Raw genomic sequence first — 15,129 nt, forward strand, 5'->3', positions numbered from 1 at the left:
TCTAGCTCTCCCACCAGCCTCACTGCTCTCGCTTTTGGTCACACCACTCTCCACCAATATCTCTACTCAACCTGCCAGTCTCTCCACTCTCCACTAGTCTGTCTCCACTATCCCAAGACTGCTCTTTTCCCCACAGCTTCTCTGCATTCCCCAGTCAGCCTGCCCTCCAAGCAAGTCCCTCCACTCTCACTGTCAGTCCGTCCACTCTCCTCAGTCTCTATACTCTCTCCCAGTCTTTCCACTTTCCTTTCCAGTCCTCTGTTCTCCTCAGACTGTCCACTCTCTATCCCATTGGATGCAAGCCCAAGTGTGTGCTCTTCCTCCCAGTCTGCCAACTCTCCCTCCCAATCTATATGCTCTCTGTTAGAAATTGGGTGTCTGGTCGGCAGAGGTATGCACCCTGCCCAAGCAGGTGTACCTAGTTAGGGTAAGTCACTAACACACCCTAAATTAACCTGTGCTCACCCACTCGTATCTTGGCACAGAGCCATCAGGCTTAACTAAAAAGACAGTGTAAACAATACACATGGTTAGAACAATAGAACTTAATTTAGGGAACAAAACAAGACCATAATGGCAAAAATCCAAAAAGCAGAACTTGAGATATGATTTTTTAAAGAATGAACTGAATTGTATTGCTTAAAAACATAAAGCACCAATCAGAGCCATGTGGTCACACTAGAAGGGGTCAAATCTGAAAAGTCAGGTGCGAGGGTCAGATACAAGGACCAGCCTTGGCTTGCTGACAATGGGGGTGATTCAGACCTTGGCGGACGGCGGAGGCCGTCCGCCAAGGTTCCGCCGCCGAATGACCGCACCGCGGTCAAAAGACCGCGGCGGCCATTCAGACATTTCCGCTGGGCCGGCGGGCGCTCTCCAAAAGAGCGCCCGCCGGCCCAGCAGAAATGCCCCTGCAACGAGGACGCCGGCTCAGAATTGAGCCGGCGTAGTTGCAGGGGTGCGACGGGTGCAGTTGCACCCGTCGCGTATTTCAGTGTCTGCAAAGCAGACACTGAAATACTTTGCGGGGCCCTCTTACGGGGGCCCCTGCAGTGCCCATGCCAATGGCATGGGCACTGCAGGGGCCCCGCGGCACCCCCTACCGCCATCCTGTTAATGGCGGGTTTCCCGCCATGAACAGGATGGCGGTAGGGGGTGTCTGAATCCCCATGGCGGCGGAGCGCGCTCCGCCGCCATGGAGGATTCAATGGGGCAGCGGTAAACCGGCGGGAGACCGCCGGTTTACCCTTTCTGACCGCGGATGAACCGCCGCGGTCAGAATGCCCTCGGGAGCACCGCCAGCCTGTTTTTTGGCGGTGCTCCCGTGGTCGGTGACCCTGGCGGTCACCGGCCGCCAGGGTCAGAATGACCCCCAAAGTATTTTGTTTGCGTCGGGGGCAATGGTCAAGCAGAGGAGGTGATGCGTTGTCGATCCTTTGGATGGAGGCGATATATCTGTTCCAAGCCACGCAATGTCAGAGATGCTTTGGAAATGCAGGTGATGCGCTGTACCACAGGTGATGTGATGTCCTCAATCCTCGCAGCAGTGATGCATCGACATCAATGGAAATACGCCTGTTCCAAGTGGTGCAACGGTGCTGATGCGTTGATTTTGGCTGAAGAGGCATTTTATACCCACTTCCAAAGGCCCAGGACTGGATTGGCACCATTGGGAAAGGCAAGACTCACAGATGTAGAATCCAGGTGCTGTAGATAAAAAGTTGGAAGTCTTTTGTGTCCCGGAGACTTCAGAAAACAGGAGGCAAGCCAACAAGCCCTTGGAGTCACTCTGGTTATAGGTTGGAGAGATTCAGGTCCAATCCTTCTCACTACCAGGCAGGCAGGGCAGCAGGTCAGCATGTCAAGAAAGTAGCTCTTCCGGAACAGCAATCCAAAGAGTAGCAGTCCTTGTACCAGCACAGCAGTCCTTCTTCCTGGTAGAGTATCCACAGGTCCAGAAATGTACTGAGTTGGTAGGGTCAGAAGTCCAGTTCTTCTACCCAGTCGTGCCTTTGAAGTAGGGGAGACATCATAGACGGGCTTTGACATATGCAGAGATCTTCCCATTCTGCTCTGGCTCCAGACTCACTACAGAGGGTTAAGCAGTCCTTTGTGTGGGGACAGCATTCAGCCTATTCAGGTGTAAGTGTGAGGCTGTGCCTGGCTCCTCCCTCCCATTCTGCCACAGGATAGCCCATCAGGATATTGATGACCCATCAGTCACACCTAAGCCCCCTTTGTGAGTGGCTGTTTCGAGGGAATGCACAAAGCCCAGCTGTCACCCCATCCCAGATATCTATTGGAGAAAGGATGCAGGCACACAGGGCTCAGAGCAGGAAAATCCAACTTTCTAAAAGTGGGACTTTCAAAATTGTAACAATAAATCTGACTTTACCATTAAATTTATCATTACAATTCCATAGGTACTAAACATGACAGACCCACCCCTTCCCAATCAGGAATTACAGTTTTAAATTTAATAAGGAATCACCCTTGTTATCCTACGGGAGGTGTATGTCTCACAGTAGGGAAACATGTATTTGAGAATGTTTCAGTACCAAGACATGTAAAACTTAAATGCATGTGTCCTGTCTTTTAATTACATGGCACCCTGTCCTGTGGGCTACCTAGAGCCTACCTTAGGGATGATGTATGTTTAATAAAAGGGTATTTTAAGCCTTGGCAATGGGTTTTAAATACCAAGTCAACAAGGCAGTGTAATAATGCGTTTTGGCTGCAATAGCAGGTCTGGGACATTTTAAGGTTCTATTTAAGTGGATAGCACTTCAGGTCCACTAGTAGCATTTAATTTACAGGCCCTGAGCACTGGTGGTACACTTTACTAGGGACATATAAGTACATTAAATATGACAGTTAGGTATATGGCGAACAAACCACGTTTTAGGGTGAGAGCACAAGCATATTAGCACTGGTAGTCCTAAGGCCAACAAAAACAAATTCAGAAAAAAGTGGGGGGAGGCAAAAAGTTTGGGGGTGGCCCTGCAGAGAGGGCTATTTTCAACACTTTCACTCTCAGTGTCTTTACCCTGTCATTCTGTCTGCTCTTCTTTCCTGTCAGTCTGCTTCTCTTCTAGTCTGCCATTTCTCCCTCTTGGTTTGTTTGCTCTTACCACCAGCCTCTTCCATTCGCATCCCAATCCATCTGGTATCACCACCAGTCTCTTCACTCTCTAAGTCAAATTCTCTGCTCTCCACTCAGACTATCTTCTGTTCCTCCCAGTCTCTCTGCTCTCCCCATCTCCGTGTTCATCCTAAACTGTCTGCTCTCTATCCTAATCTCACCACTCCCTTTATCTCTTTGCTCTCCCTCCAAGCGTACCTGCTCTCCTGCCAGTCTCTTCAATTTTCATACTAGTCTGCTCCTTTCCTTCCCACTTTGTCTGTTCTGCCTCAACTTGCCTTATCCTGCCACAACATGTGCATTCTTCCTATTGTCTTTTTGGTCTTTCCTCTAGACTGATGCACAGCCTCTCCCTATCCTCAAGTTCCTAGCCACTCTCGCCAAGGCTGCCTGCTCACTTTCCCACTTTATCTATTCTCACCTTTGTAGTGAATCCTATCTCGTTTTAATGAGAAACAGGTTTTAGCTTAGCCTCTGGCTTGCAGACTCGTGCTCCTGTCACCTATTGACTTTTACTCTGCTTAGTTTGCTCTGTTTTAGCACAGTTATTTGATTATATATTTTAAGATGGCAGCCTTGTTTCTAGTTAGGCCAATGTTTTAGTTTCATGTTATCAGTGCCACCGCGCTAAGGCGTCAATATCAAGCAACAAAGATAAACAAACTGTAGGTGTTCACATTAGGTACTTCCCTCTTCACGCCTTCGAGGGAATTGTTTACATAAAGTGCCATCCCAAGCATGTCTTGTTATCTATTGTTTGAGAACAGACCTACGTCAGGGGTCCAAGCAGATCTGTATAAATGCACCTCACTTAGACAGATAGTCAGAGGGATTCGACCAGATGCCATCACTGCTATTGATGCTGCACATCGCCTTGACGCTGGCCCAGTCTTCGTGTCCCTACGGAGTCTGAGCTAGAGACCTCATTCCAAGGTAACAAGGGTTGGGGGGGTTCTTCTCATGGACATGGCATTGGCAGATTAGGTTTAACACACCTAGCACTTTTTTAGGTTAGAGATTAGGTTTACATTATTAGGGTATTAGGACATATTTCACATCTCATGTCATTTTATGTCATTGCAAGATGGTGGGGGTCTTTGTATTAATGACTCTTGTCTTTACCATTCTGTTTCTGGCATTATTCATTATCCTGATCATTGCAGCCCATGCAACTTATCATAGATTGCAGTTTTGTTCATAAAACCTATTGAATTGCCTGTGTTTGATTGAGACATGTTGTTCATGTGAGAAAGGGGTAATCTCTGTTTAACCACTACACTCCCTGTGATGTCATACTCTTGAATCCATGTGTAAAGGCTACCACAAATCATCTTTTACTGTTTGGCATTTTGGTGAGGTGATGATTGTGAGCCGGGAGGGTTGGGACAACAGTTGCGACTTGTTATAGGATAGGCATAGTCGCCTACAAACATAAGTACTGTCATCCTTAAACCAGCAGCCTTGCCTAGAGCAAGAGTCAAACTACAACACCTTGTCTCTCCACTCTGCCCTAAAATGCCCGCTGTCTTCTAGTCCCCCCATTTTCCCCATCTCTCCACTCTCCTGGCAGACTGTCCACTCTCCCTTCTCCACTCTCTGCTTTGCCCTGGTTGTCCTACCCCCAGGCCCCAGCCTGCACACTCTCTCTCCCAATCTCTTCACTCTCCACAGCCCCTCTGCTGTCCCTCGCAGTCTGTACACAGTCCCTGACAATGTGTTTACCATCCCTGCTACTTGATCCACTCTCCCTTACAATCTCTGCTCTCCCTGCCAGTCTCTGTGGTCTCCCCATACCTCTACTCACTTCCATTTTGTATGCTTTCCCTCCCAGTCTGCCTTCTCTCCCCCAGCCTGCTCTCTCCCACCTTAATTTTCCTGCTCTTCCCTCAGTCTTTTCACTCTTTCCTTCAGTCTGAATATCTCCCCCAAAATATCCACTCTTCCTGTTACTCCTCCGTCTTCGCAAGTCTCTCTGCTAACCCACCAGGCTTTTCACTTTTCAACCAGAACCTCCTTTCTTCCTGTCACTCTTCTCACCCCTAGCCTAGCTGCTCTCCTTCCCAGTCGCTCACTCTCTTCACTCCCAGTCCTTTTTCTCTCCTCAGTCTGTCCATTCTCTCTCCCGGTCTGTCCCCTCTTCATCTGCCTGCTCTCTCCCACCTCTGATTGTCCCCCAGGCTTTCCATCTCTTGTCCAGCCTTTCTGCTCTCTATCAGTATCTTAGTTATCCCATATTCTCTTCACTGGCCTCAAATGTCTCCCTCCTGTCCTGTCTCTCTGTGCTCACTGAGCCTATCTTCTCTGTCCCATTTGCATCATTCTCTCCCATCATGCAGCTCTCCCACCCACTCTGTCTTTTCTCCCTCCCATTCTGCCTTCTCTTACCCTTAGTCTCTCCCTAAGCTTGCACTCTCCCATACCTGTGTGTCCATACATGCCCCAGTCTCTTGGGGTCTGGCTTGCAAATCTCTTCAGTTTTCCACTCTGCACCAATGTCTCTGCTTTTCTTATCTGCATGTCCTCCCCTAGATTATCTGCTCTTCCTCACAATCCCCTTACTTTCCTCAGTCTGTTCTCTCTCTGTGTCTCTTTCCTCTCCACAGTCTACCCTCTTGCACCTCAGCTTCCCCACTTTCCACCAGTTGTAATGTTCTCAGCTCTAAACTGTCTTCTCGCCTCTAGTCCCTCAGCTCTGCCTGAGCCTCTCCATTGTCCTCACTGGTCTCTCCACTCTCTTCCTAATGTCTCCCTTCTCCCCCAGACTGTCTTCTCTGCCTCCCAATCTCTCTACTCCAACCCATCTCTCACCTCTCTCCCTCAGTCTGTCCTTTCCTCCTCCCAGCCTGTGCCCTTTTATTCCCAGTTGTTCCTCTCTCCTGGTCAGTGTTTCAGCTCACTTCCACTTCTGTTCCCTTTCACTCCTAGTCTCTCTTACCTCCACTCTAGCCTTAGCTCTTCCCTTGTCCGTTTGTTTTCTAGATTGGTTCTCCATGGTCTTTGTCTATTGTCTCTTTCTCTAGTACTAGTATCTCCCCATCTACTAGTCTCTCCAGTCTCCTGCCTCCCTCAGCCTGTCTGCTCTGCTCTCAATGATGAGATGGCAAAGTGGCATCACATGCTAATCACTTGATTCTGCCTGGTTGCTAAGGACACCTCATTTTCATTCCTTTAAAGGAAACTAGAGACTGCTCTAATTTCCATTAGAGAAATAAATATTTGCCTTTGTTAGTACCATTCCTTTAGTGGTTGGCTGAATAATGAATAATCTCAAGTATTTTGGCAGCTGCCGACTAAGGAGCAGACATTGTTAACTAATAAGCTGGACAACAAGTGACAAAACATTTCCTTATAATATGGGTCTCAAATGTGTTAACAGCATTCTAATGGGAGTCTGAAAGAGAAAAATAACTTTCTATTTTATTGTAACCCTGAATTCTAATCAGCAACACTGCCCCCAGTGCAGCACAACAGTAATAACATTCAGGTAAAACAGGAGCTGTGTGGACCAAAAGAAAAAGAAAAAGGATGAGATCTAAGAAATGTAGAAGTATGCGCCTCTACACATGAAACAAAAAACCAGAATCATTCTCAATTACTTATTTTTTTGCATTGGCCTCCTCATAGGGAAGCTGTATACATCCCCTTTATTACAGGGATCGATTAGAACAAGGGTCTGTCAGTATACTATGTCCACAAAGGCGTACGTCAGTCTCACTGCAAATCAGTGGTAAGCTGCCTTTGTTTCCCCTTCCAACATGATGAAATTTGCACGCCCCTAATTTTCCAGATTTAACTTACCTATAAGTCCCTAGTACATGGTACCAAAAAGTACCCATGACCTGTCAGTTAAATGTCACAAGAGGACAGCAGCGCTCATTGTGCCATCCACTATAGCAGCAATGAAAAAATGGCTGCAGGCCTGCCAGCAGTAGCTGGCTTTGCAGGTTTAAACTGCAAGTTCGGCCTTTGAAAATAACAGGTTTTGACAAGCCTAACCCCTCTTTCATGCCCATACAGCAGGATGCATGCTAGATGCATGCTACTTAAAAGTAGAACATGTAAATAATTAATGTTACACAAGTCCTTACAGTGAAAAAACCCTCAGAGCTATTTTCACTGTAGTAGATTTTAGGCGCTCCATAGGAAAGCATTCGCATACAGTATGAATTTTTATATTTCCTGTCACTGCTTAAGAAACAGCTACAGGATTCATATTTGGACTTTTTAGGATATTTATTACAAGTCCAATTCAGTGGTAAAGTCTGACCTGTAATACATATTTTAAAACATGTAGTTTTCAGAAACGTTACCTGCTACCTGTAGGCCTTGACAAACTCCTTTAGAGGCCCAAATGCTTGAGCGACCATCTGTCACCCAGGAGCTAAATAATTGCCCTGATGAGGTGTGAACTTGTTCCAAGAGCTGAGGCAAAGGCCTTGAGTGTGGGAGGTGTTCTGTTTCTCTGGTAGGCTGACCATCTGACCAATACCCAGGAACCTAATAAACTTCAAAGCTGAGTGTGGGAGGTGTTCTGTTTCTCTGGTAGGCTGACCATCTGACCAATGCCCAGGAACATAATTAACTTCAAAGTTACCTACCTTGTCACAGGCAGATGTAGTTACCCCTTCCTTTGTACACCTAGCCATTCAGGCAATAGGCCCAGTGGGAGAGGAGTTACCCCAAGAACTCGTTTTGAGTCACCACAGAGGAGGGGTTGCTCATTTCCCTGGTCACAAATCCAGAGCTGGCACAGAAACTCTGCACAGAGGAAATATGTTCTGCATGTTGGTTTTGGGCAAAGAGGGGCACTCTGCGATTGATTATTGTAAAACACTGTAAATGTGCTCTGAAGGTGGGTAGGGTCACCCCTGGGAACATTGACCCAATTTGAGAGGGACTAGCCAGGAGTTTCCCCCACCCAAAGGTTGGCACTGGGCTTAACTGTGGCACCCACAGTACCCTCTTCAGATCACTTCAGGGCATGCAGAAGAACAGAAGAGGACTGGACCTCCTGTCTGTTATGTGAGAAGAGCCCTGAAGACTGACACTGCTTTTCCTCTTGCACCCAGGACACAAATGTGGACTCCAAGGATCATGAAGGCTGTCCTTGAACACAACAAGCTTCAAGAGGTATTTTTCTGCATTCCCAGCTGACCAGGTCTAACTGAACCTTGCTGCAGGGCTCTGCAGGAGTGGGTTTTGACCTCCAAAGGTTGTCCCCAAGGTCCTGGACCCTAAACTGGTGTCAAAGTGTACTCCTAACAAATCCTAATGTCTGAAATGTGGAAACTTTTTGCCACCTTTTTGCTCAGAGAACCAGTGGGTGGCCAGATCAACCTGCCATGCCAATCTGACAAAGGTGCATTGCTTCTGGGTCAAAGATTCAAGATGCTCCTGCTACGTTCTTGAGTGGAACTTGCAGAGAAAGTATCTGGCCTCACTAAACCCACTTTAGTTATGGACTGCAGCCTTGCCCCACTGGAGGAATCCAAGTTCCAAAAAAATGACTACGTTCAAAGATAGAAATATTAACTGGGCGATTGTGCAAAAAGTGCCCAGCCGGCAAGGGACCTTCCCTTGGCCATGGAATTCAAATTTCCCACCACTCTGAGCTTTCCCTGTAAAAGTCAGTGGCTTCTCCAAGACCTCATTAAGCTGCCGTCCGACAAAGTGGAGCTCTGTTTGGCAACAGTCTGCTGCCAAGTCCCACTCCAGAGGCTAAGTTCTAACGTATACCTTGTTACCAGAACAAACCTGGTCCTTGAAATTGACCCACATTTGGTCTTAAAATGTACCCTTGTCTTCGTCAAGTGCAACCAGATGACCATGTTTGGCACTTATTGCTTTTTGTGCTATTTTGAAACCTAAACTTTAAAAATTCAAAAGTAAAGTTCCACTAATTGGATTTCTGAACTTTTTGTATCATTTTATTTATAACAATGCACTCAATTTATCTAAATTGGTTTGGGATTTGTCTTATGTTGTGTGTTGACGTTATTACTGTTTGAGTACTGCATAAAAGCTTTGCACATTGTCTCTCAGTAAAGGCTGCCTGCTCTGTGCCATAGCTGTAAGGGGGTTGTGCTTAGGCTAATTTAGTGACTTTTTTAGGCCACCCTAACAATGATTGTGCTTATTATTTGAGGTGGGTACTCAACTCCATGAACTAATACCTGAATTTTTTATGATTGTATTCTGTGGTGTTTTTCAACTTAGGAAAAACATCAAAGTAAAGTAAAAAAAGCATTTGCAAGATTGAGAAAACATTCACTCTTTGCCAATTTAGCAAAATGCTTGTTAACACATATGTAATTTGCAGTACAAAACGTCTGACAAAGTCATTGGTATGGATCCCACAAAGGACTTGACTGTGTTGGAGTGGGCTGCTCTTAAGAACACAAACAAAAATCAGAGATTTATCAGCTTCGTTAATTTTTATAGGCAAATCATTAAAATGAAATACCTTTCAATCATTATCAGACCCCTTGCACAACTAACAAAGGGGACAAGTTTCAATGGGTTCTAAACCCTTTACAAACGTTTCATTTATTGAAAAAAAGTTTCACATCTGATCCAGTATGGCGACACCCAAATTACTTATTTTCGTTTGTGGTAGAGATGACTCTCTTCATTTGCAGTGAGACAGTTCGGTCCCACAGTGATACGACAAAGGATGATTTACACCCTTGTGGTCTATTATTCCTGAACTCTGACAGATACAGAGAAGAACTACCCTACATCTGGCAGAGAGCTTCTTGGAATTGGAGACATCATTTGGAAGAGTCATGGCATGAAGTCACTGTGTAGACCAACCATACAATTCTTATGTATCTGATCGGAATGAAAAGTGCTAATGGTCGTCATTCCAGGTGGATACCATTCTTTTCTGTTTTTACTACATCATAAAATGTAGATTTGGCAATCGACACAAAAAGGGCTGATGCTCTACGAAGAAAAAAGGATCCGGAGGTTGAATTCTTGCTCTCTACACATCTAGTTCACAAAAGGCCAGATTTACAAGGCCCTAGGGCCACTGGAGCATCACTTTTTGTGATGTTCTGGTGGCGCTGTATAGTGTGCTACATTAACAAGGCAGTGCTAAGCCACTTTTTGTGGCTTAACGCCACCCTGTAAATATGGGCTACTCCAATGCAGTTTTCTGCTTCAGAGGGGAGTGCAATGGGTGATGCTTTGGGCGCTCTACTCCAACACCCGTTGCTTTTGACGCTGTCCCAGATTTACAAGAAGGCGTAAATCTGTGGCAGCATTAAAAACTAATGCCACCCCAGGGGTAGCGTTAGCATGGCACAAAGAGGAGGAATACTTTTATTCCTCTCTGCAGCACACATAGAAAGAGCAAAAGGCCATGCATGAATGTTTATATGCAGGAAGGGGTCCCATCCTGCACATAAACAATCATTTGAAAATGGTGATTTGCTACTTCTATGTGTACTGCATTTTGCAGCACACATAGAAGTGTCAAAGCGCCACTGTGGATTGTTTTTGTGCAGAAAGGGACACCTTCCTGCACATAAAAAATCAAACCTCTCAATGCAGACATGCTTGCACTATGGTGCAATGGTGCCTGCGCTGGTAGCTAAATTTAGCACCAGCACGGGGAAACACAGGGGTGTGCCTTATTTTGGTAAATACAGCACATCCCTGCAATTCTAAAATGGCGCTGCGCTGCAAAGTTTGGCGCAGAACTGCACTCCACCACTTTTTAGTAAATCTGGCCCTAAATGTTTTGGACTTGGTTAGACAATCATAACAGAGTGTAACTCAGAAACAAGTGGAAAGGACCCTCTTGCTGTTTCCTGGAGGACCATTGTGTATCCCTTGCAAAACACTACAGACTAATATTTTGAAATGATTTACAACTCCCTAGCAATTGTGCACCTAGGTCAGAGGAAAATGCTGGAATTATTAAGCAGTGGATAACATGAGTTCTCATATGAAAGTCGGTATTTGGAAAACGGCAGTATTTGAGCCAAAGCAAAAATATCCCGTATGTCAGCATTTGGAATATTGCAACCCCTTCGTATTCTACTCAGCCTTGGAACATGAGCTCCGTGGATTTTATCATGAATTTGCCTCCATCCCAGGGACAAAATACAACCTTGGGGTGATAGGCTACCTTACTGATATGAGACATGTTTCCCATTTAAGAAACTTCCCACATCAGTTGAATTAGCAGAAATCTTCATCTCACCGATTTTCGTTTGCGTGGGCTACCTGAGATTATATTCACACAGGAACACAGTTCACTTCCCTTTCCTGCAATTAATTTCTAAAAAGAGTCTATGTCAGTCATTTTAATTCAGCTCGTTACTACCCACAGACCGAGGGCCTGCCGAAACGACTGAAAGATTAACTGGAATAATACTAAATATGTTTTTGATGGACGACCTGGGTGTTTGGTACCAAAAGATAGTATAGCATAGTTTGTTTGCAAACAACTATTTACATTCGTCCCTCGGCAGAACTCACTTTTTCTGCTCTTTTGGGTATCGTCTGTGACCGCTCCGTTAAAAAACATGAATGAAATTCCGAAAGAGACCCATCAGTACTTTTTTTACAGGTAAAGTCTAATTACAAATACTCTGCAGAAAAACTTCGTTGAAAAATCCCTATCTAAAGGGCATAAAACTATGGCGATCCTCCCACTGTCTCTGTATTTCTGGGCCTCACCCTAAGGTTATATCAAGGATTGTAGGTCCCTTAACAATTAGATGAAATATATGAAAATGTGCTGTCTAGCTACACTTGCTTTACATTGGCAGAAACATATCATATTTACAGTATCCCGTGTAAAACCCGCCATCCCTGATACTACCAGCAAACCACTTGCTGTATTAATGGATGGGTCCCTGAATATATAGTTGGCAAAATCATTCATGTTTATATCATCCATGGCCAATTACAATACCTAGTGGCCTGGAAAGGGTACAATGGTTCAGACTTCGCACATGGTCAAAGATTAGTAAAGGAGTTTCACAAACCACATTCACATTCTCTAAAACGCAGGGCCTAGACTGTTCCTCTGGGGGGAGGGAGCGTGGGGAGGGGATTATTAATGAAAGAGGGTGCTGTGAGGATACAAGGGAAACAGCAGGTACGAGGAGGCTGGCGGTGCTGAAAAACGGCCAGAAGAGGTTACAAAGAGCTGGGATGCTAGACTTCAGTACATCAGTAATTAATCAATTCCTTGATTTGGATCCCTTCTGGGCGAAGAGAGGTAGAGCACTATTTAGACTGGCAGACGCGTTTAGGCTTCGCCTGGAAATGTGTCACGTAGTTGCAGTGTCTTTTTGGTTACTGAATTACCAGTTCGCGCCTGTTACTGTGTTTGATCCATGTTTGTTGTTTTCTTTCCCTTTTCGGCTCCTCCTTTTCCCTAGTTTGGTCCTGTTTTGCCTCCCCTTGTGCTGTCTTTCCCCTTCTTTTGTTGTTGAGTCTTATACGTTGCTGCAGCATCCTCGGGCCTTACACGTGCATCCTTGTCAGCTTCAGGCGTGTAACTGCACTACCCGCCGACAGAGCCGGTAAGCATAGTTCCATCTCTGCTACATAAGGTGGTTACTGGCTGGAGTGCTTATTTACCATCTCCCCTATGTCTTTAAGCCAGTGCATTTTGTAACATTCCGTACATTCCCTAAAAACCTAGGCCTTGAAATAGACGAACCCCGAAGCAGTGTGGTTGCCAACCCGGGATTTCTCTCTCAATCCCTTCCACTTTTCCCCACCGATCCCTGCGGCTAGTACTTAATCTCGCTTCATCACGGGCATAGGTACTCCAGCATGACAGGAGCTTTCAACGGATCTACGTCTTCGGAAACTGAAAGATACTTATATTATCAACACAAGCGCTAGGCATCAGGCCCAGGAGAAACAGGGGAGAAGGGAACAGGAAGCGAGACATATTGTAATATGTGATGTTCTGAGCCCTGTTCACCACCTGTGATGAAAAACCATCACACAGTAATATTTTAATATGTTCTACAGGTATGAGCAAACTAGCAATGTTTGCAGTGCCGGACGTATAGCACTCACATTGCAACTCACCACCTGGAGGCAATGCAACTGCTTCACCGACAGGGTGAACCCAAGAATTCCAGGATGAATGGAGCTAAATGAGGGAAGTGAGAGGTAAGTAGCAACACCAGATGGCAATTCCTACCTAAGGGAATCTACCTGCAGGTATACAAGAAAATAACAAGGGGAAAGCAAGGAAAGCGCGTGAACAATTTGAACAGCTGTCAGGCGAAGTCCATATGGAACTGCAGCATTTTAAACTGCTCTGCCTATCATTATCTCAAACAGGAATCAGCCTGCCATCTTGAAAAGGTACTCAAGATACCAATACTTGCGTGCTTGGTTCCAGGGTCCCATAGACACCATGTTACATTTCTTTTCTTTGAGGTACCCCTTAAACCTCTGTGCAAACTGGAACCCTGTTGAGTCCTGGCCAAGATCTTCGAAGCTGACTCTCAGGTGATTTCCAACAGCAGATATCTTAGTTATCCAGCTGAGGCTTTTGATTGACTATATGAATCAGGTGGCCTAAGTACTGACTTATTTGTTGGCAACTTAAAGGGAGAAAACAAAATGCAGCCCTACTTGATGTGTGCCTTGGAAAATGATACTCATATCGCCTAGAAAGATTTTTGCTTTTTCTGTGATGACACTTGGATTTCATTGTTGCAAAATCAAGCTTGCATTTAAAATGTAGACTGATGATTGCAGCCTCAATGAGAAATATCTCAAACACTTGGGATTCCAAACAGCAGAAAATGTGGCTAGTCCTCCTGCATAAACCTCCCATCATCACCACAGGGGAAACACCAACTAGCATATCTGAAAAAGAGTCTACACAAACTAACAGTTTCTGATGTATCACCTTCACTTTGCAGGCCATGATCTACACCAGAAAACTATAAACGCATAAGACACCTAATAGGAATATGTATTAATAAATCCCTACTCCACTGCCTCACAAATACATCCAAGTAAAGTAGAGCCTAATTTGTAATAGCAGACTCGGAGAGCTCCATGACCAGAATGGTATTGCCTGATATTAACACAATCATCGATCAAAGCCCTGAGTCATCACTCAGCATTGTTTCAGCACTTGTCTCTTACCCGCTGTTATTAGAATCAGTGGTGGCCGCAGCAAATCTCAAGGGGATGGGCGGCCGTGGGGTGGGCAACGGGGGGTAGGGATAAAAAATGTAATAAAAAAAACTTACCTCTTCCGATCGCTGTTGTCACCTCCTGCCACCTCACTCCTCTTCTTCTGGTGTCCCAGCATTCACTGGGACACCAGCACAGGCTCCCCAACAATCCTGGCTCTCATGGTAAACCAAGTATGAAAGCGGTGTCAGGACTGGTCTGAGTGGGTTGGACTGCCACTCAGACACTGTGTGGGAGTCTGTGCAGTTTCTCCTGCCCGGATGTTCCACACAGATGGGTTGGAGAAACCTAAGTGCCTGAGCCAGTCGGCCAAACACACAGGCGCCCTTAGGTGCACTCTCTCCTCCTCCCACCTCCCATGGCCCAGCCTGCTTCTCCCTTGACACTTTAGAATAATTTAAATCTTTGTCGAGGACCCATCACAATCATTCATGCGAGACAAGTTTATGTTTAACGAGACAGCTAATCAACTGGGAGTCCCCGAGGCCGCTACTGCCCCTCCCCACTCCCTTTTTAACTTCCATGGTCTGTAAATAAACTGATTAAAACATACTGCGTTCACTTAAACAGATTATAATTAAACCATCGGTTCTGGCTCATTGAGTAAGCTTTACTACTGCCTTTGCGTGGTATACGTTAAGAAACACACTGACAAAAACGAAGAGAATGTTTCTGTAGCTTAATTCAGCCTGCCTGCTATGTTCGCCTCTCTTCCTTTTGGAAAGGGAATTGTGAAATAAGAATCTAAAAAATCGATTTTTATAATCTTAAAAGGAATATACGAGTGCTATACT

The 15,129-nt window shown here is 45.5% G+C and overlaps 1 protein-coding gene across 2 annotated transcripts in view; it reads right to left on the reverse strand.

Annotated features, from left to right (window-relative positions):
• The window catches only part of TMEM232 (transmembrane protein 232), a 756,305-nt gene that overhangs the window by 621,184 nt on the left and 119,992 nt on the right, over positions 1-15,129 (reverse strand). The gene's annotated exons all lie outside the window — the stretch shown is intronic.

Source organism: Pleurodeles waltl, chromosome 1_1 (assembly GCF_031143425.1).
Source record: "Pleurodeles waltl isolate 20211129_DDA chromosome 1_1, aPleWal1.hap1.20221129, whole genome shotgun sequence".
Classification (NCBI taxonomy): Eukaryota; Metazoa; Chordata; class Amphibia; order Caudata; family Salamandridae; genus Pleurodeles; species Pleurodeles waltl.